Genomic DNA, 5,647 nt, shown 5'->3' on the forward strand with positions numbered 1-5,647 from the left:
AAAGAGCTAAGCTTTTGTTTTATACATCCAGATCCAAAATTCGTGCATGGGCTTGGAGCCATGGGTTGGGCAGAGAATCGGGGCCCAAAACCCAATTCTTTCGATCCAAAAGGCCTCTTCAGCTGCAGTTAGCTTCCACAGACTTTTCGTCCACTTCTGCTCCTCTGATTGGGTCAAGGCTTGAACCATTGCAAAGCTCTTTCGAGCGGTCGTTTTGACATAAGGTAGGCCTCAATCCGAGGTCTAAGTCCAAAGATATGGCATCCGGAAGTTCTGGCTGACTTTTGCTCCTTTATCTCGCTAAAGTGGCACATTTTTAGCATAATGGACTTTGAAGCCCGAAATGCATAAAAACACGTAATCAGTATTAACTCTTACTTATTATTCACATAATTGGTCTAACAGTATGATTATTAAGGGGTTAAAACTACAGTTTTGGGCTCTTATCACTATGCCCCTCCCCCTAAACAAGAAGCATGCTTTGTCCTCAAAGTATTGTAAATAAAGAGGGTAGGAAAAATACCATTGAAACGTGTGAAATTCAGGAACATCTGCAAAACAAAGTTAGAACGTACTAATATAGGAAATAAAAACTGACTCAACTCTATAAGAGTTCTACCCCATATGGGGTTAACAAGAATGAAATTGCTTGGGACATAGCGGACACTAAATAGAATGAAAACTTACCTTATCTCCGTGATTACTCATCATCTTCCTCATCCTCTTCTTCCATAAAGAAGTGAGGTTCCTTTAGCGTCTGCCATGCCATGATAATTTGCCGGGCTTCCGCCATTTATCATCTATTATTGCTAACCTATTAAGGGCCACTTATTCGTGACGGGGTGTAGGGTGCAACCTGATGAGGTTGTATCCTCCACCCTTGCCAAGTCATTGCGCGGAAGGATCGAATAATACTATTGGTGGGTCGCATGCGTGTCGGCCAAGTAATCCAATCAATGAAAGCGTGTACAAAAACAGGGAAAGAAACATAGCATAATACGGGGAAACTAGAACAGGCATAAGAAGGAACTTATGCCTCATGCTATGGGATCGAGCTAAACTAGACATCAAGGTTCGGGGAAGGGAAGGTCATGACACATCGTCCGTGGCTAAAGCAAGGAAAATGCTGCAAGTGGCATCATTCCACGGAAGAAAACGCCATTCCCTAAAATGTTTAGCATGATCCAAAACATAGCAGTTCCTATGTTCATGGACAAGCTACCAAAAGCGGCGTTATAGTCCCCTTGGTCCTCGATCACGGAAAATGCCTGCCCCATAGGACTCATGCAAAACTCATAAGTGTAGACATACATATTATCTACCCAATAGCACCATGGGTCTTGTATTTGATGGGCATAGCAAGTCCAAGAACAAATGCTAGCAAGAACACGGTAATTTCCATTGGTTCATTATCAATGTTGATGGAGAACACTTGTTCTCTATCTGGTCTTACAAAGAAAATGCAGTTATCGTAAAAATAAGATGCTAGTGTTGGAGAATAAAGTGCATCAGGTCTTACCATAAGCGGCTCCCAACCAGCGTATGTGATAAACCGCCATGAAACCAAGCACCATAAGTAGTGCTTTGGAACAAATCTTCGAAAGCCTGTTCCGGTATCAATGTTAGAGATGTCATCTCAAAATTACGCTCTGGAATAGGTGAGAATGATCCGGAAACTACCTGAAGAAAACTGGAATTTTTCAGGTCCACGGAAGTCGGTAGCGAGTCGCGCTCTTCTTAAGTGAGTCGCGCTCTCTTAGAAGCCGAGTCGCTCTGAAGAATTGGAAATACAGTGTTTGAGCGTGCTCACCTTGAAGTAGCGAAGTCGCTCGACAAAAAACTGCAAAAAAAATTGCAAAGCTTGAAAGCGCTCTCTGTAGAAGCCTTGAGTTCGCCGGAGTTGTTGAAACTTCGGAAAATGAGGCGAAAGCGTGGGATTAGGTGGGAGTGAGCGGTGAGTGATGGAGGTTAGGTGTATTGTGAGTTGTGAGTGTAGAATGTATGAAGTTTATATATGTTTTAAGTTGCTAAAACGGATCGGGGAAGTTGCCAAAGCGGTTTTATGGCGGTTTTAGGAAATACCTAAATTTCCAAACCAAAGCGGAAACAACTCATTTTCTTGATTCTAAAACAAACCTAGTATCTTTTAGGTTGAATTTATGATAGAATCTACCTATTTAATCGATATTTCATCCTACCATGATACTTATTCATAGATATGCCTAAACGGCCATATTTTCACCTTGACTCCGCAATAAATTCTAAGACGAGGGTCATATAAAAATAATGCTGGAATAGATAAAACCATCCCCAAACAATTTGGGAAGGTGGGATCAATATTAAACAACCACGCATAATGAAAATAACCACATTATATTAAAATTTTCATTCGAAGTACATTTCACTACAAAATTCAAATTACGGAAATAAAACTTATATGAAAATAAATGACAATAATGAAACTACAAATAAAAATATAACATCAAACGATACTATCCCTAATCACTCCTGATTGGTAGCGGAGGGCACCGCGGTCGAGGAGATGGCTCCCGAGCTCTCGATGGGGCCAGCACCATTAGATCGCCGGCAAGCGGCGCTCGTGCCTTGATGGTGTGTCCTCGGAAGGAGAGTCCCCGTGAGGTGGGAATCGTCGCGAGCATGTCGGTCGAGGCTGGCCGAGCTTCTAGCTTCGGACCTCATCTGTTCCCACCTCTCATCCTCTCTCACGGGTAACGGATCCGAAATTATGATGGATAGTTGCCTGTCGAGTCGAGGAGGTATTCGCAGATGGTGTCGGCGAGCGCATGCCACGATGAATCACAGCCATGCGTTCTGCGCGTCGACCAACACCTCTAAGGCATCCGCGATCAAAACAAGTCAAATCCTCCTCATCCTCCGAGGCATTTCGTTTCCCCATCCTCCTCGGCATTCTCATCTCCACCATCCTCCTCGTCTTCTTCTCTATCCTTAGGCAGCCTCAAACCCGTTGGACACACTCCTTATAGATGTGAGGGTTTTACGTGTAGGAGTGATGTAAGACCTATCGGGCCTGAAGCTGCTCTCAACTTGGCATGATCTTGGTTATCAACACGGGGAGAGGTGCAAATGGACTTCCCTACTCCCCTAATCATGCTAAGTAAAAACTCCAAGATCGCGAGAACTTCGTACTTACGCTCTGGAGTATCCATAAGATGTGGAGGCGATTCGGGCCGATGTCGGTGACCTTCTCCTTCCCCAAGGCGTTACGACCAATCCACCGAAGCTGCGGCCGGTTGGTTGGTCCTAAAGGATGCTGGCGAAACAAATGCGATCTCACATTGTAGTTCCCTTCATGCTATCCACGTTCATCAATGGCTCTACCCCATTATATTGGGACTCCTGTAACGTGACATCTAGATGGATTCTAGGCGGAATGCCTAGAATCTCAGCCAACAACCCAGTAGTCACTTCCTTCCTCCTCTTCGCCACCACAACAAAAATCCTAGTCCCTTCCAACTCCCTCGTATTGTAGAATCGTCGGACTAAGTCTTCGTGGTAATAGGCTTCAGTCGAGTACCACAAGCTATTCGATCTCGGTGATCATTTAAATCACCGTAAAAGCGGTAGCGAAGTGGTCGCTGTAAAAGCTTGCTCTGGTAAAATTCGGCATTGTTGAGCCATTGGAAGTTTGAATACGGTTTGAGGTTTGTAGGAGGTAAGGGGAAGCAATGAGGGACACCTCACTAAAAGGAACGATGGTGGTGGTGGTGTGGTGGTGCGGCAGCACCAAAATTTTTTATTTTATTTTGATTTTTCGGTGGTTTTTGTTGATTTAAATTGGTGGAGGTTGTGGGGCGGTGCGGTTGGAGTCGATTTGTGTTGGGTCTTGATTGTGGGCGTGGGTTAATTAGGTTTTCTTTTTATTTTTATTTTTTAGGTTTTTGGAAGCTTTGTTAATGGCGTTAATGGCGGTTTGGAGAAGATGAACGCGACTGTTGAAGGTAAGGGCGCGGGTGCACTGTTGGTGGGCGCGGGTTGGGCCCAAGCCCAAATCGAAATTTGTGAATTTTTCGATTTTTTCGCGAAACTTCAAATAAAAATTGCCGCTTCGTTACCGGTCCGATTTTTGCGAATGAGATATGGAAATGATCAGGAGAGAATTTCCAATCCAATGATCCATAAAGCACTCTATTCCGACTTTGGATGACCTATAAGATAGTGGAAAATGCCTCGAAGTGCGTGTATGACGTACGTTATGCGAACGACTGAACTCTAAATTCATAGATTATGTCAACCCGAATCGGACTACAATTAAACGGCCTAAGCAATTCTAATGGGACATAAAACATTTTAGGATGGAAACACGAACACCCCACCCCAAACAAATTTTTTTACAACGAAGCTCGGAAAATTTGTTTTTTAGCAGTGGGTCTTTTAAAGTCAGATTCCCGAGACTTCCTAGATTACTATGTTTATTATTTAATATATATATATATATATTTATACTTTTAAAAAAAACACACAATAAACAAGAAAGACATAATTCACCCCATAGAGAAACATGACTCAAAAATCCGAGAAAAACATGCAAGAGTGGAAAACATGAATTATGTTAAACGTGGACTTAGGATATGGTACTTACAGCCACAAACTCCGTAAGGAGGGCCCGGTTACCTTAATGGTGCACTCACCAATATATGGAAATGAAAGGAAATACACCAAACACAAAAGTTGAGTCGTTTATAGTCAGATACTTGAGACTTTATCTAAACATATGTATGAACATGCAGTTTATCATATATCAACAACCGAAATAGTTGTGGATCATTCCATAAATAAATATCACAGAAAACATATCCAAACACAAGCAAGCACCAAGATTTCCTATGACGCAACCTAGTAAAATGAAAGTGATGTCGGATAACCCTATTACTTAACCTAGCATGCACCTTCTTTTTCATTTTTGAATGAGAGGGTGTCCTAGTGAATAAGTGTGGAAGAGTGAATGGTTGTGGAGAATATGGTGGATATGGGTAAGTTGTAGAAGGAAAGCATGGAAAAAATGAGGAGGTGGGTTTAGCACAAAACTCATTCATAGTGTAGGTAGGGACTGTCTCCAGTCTGAAAATGAAGGTGTCAAACGCTTTTGTCTTCTGAAGTATTTGTTTACTAAGTGGATTTAATAACTTATGAAGCACAGAAGAAACAAAAGGATCGAGTGCAAACTCGAGATTCCTTTGAAAGGGTGGAAGGAGGGAAGTCGAGGTGGATGTTGTGGAAAGTAGTTCTTGATAGGGTGAATTATCACCTACTCTAAGAAACTCATCGAATTGCTCATCTAGATTGGTCATATCCTCGTTACTATGATAGTCCTCTACATCTTTGAGAAAGTCATCTATCTCATCCTCATCCGTAATATGTGTATCGACTAGAGTAGGGATGGAAATGTTGGAGTCTGAACTTCCAAAGGAAAGAAATTTGGGCATATGATTATCAGGGAACGTGTTGTTGAAATAATCTCGAGCAAAGCTTTCGATCATGCTAACCTCTCCATCCATAGGCGAATCGGGTGCTGTGTCTTTGTTTTAAAAACATTGACTTCAACACAAGATGGCCAAAAGACATGGACATTGAACCATCGTGGCAATTAATGGCGCATTGGCGGTTG

Source organism: Coptis chinensis, chromosome 5, assembly GCF_015680905.1.
Source record: "Coptis chinensis isolate HL-2020 chromosome 5, ASM1568090v1, whole genome shotgun sequence".
Taxonomy (NCBI): domain Eukaryota; kingdom Viridiplantae; phylum Streptophyta; class Magnoliopsida; order Ranunculales; family Ranunculaceae; genus Coptis; species Coptis chinensis.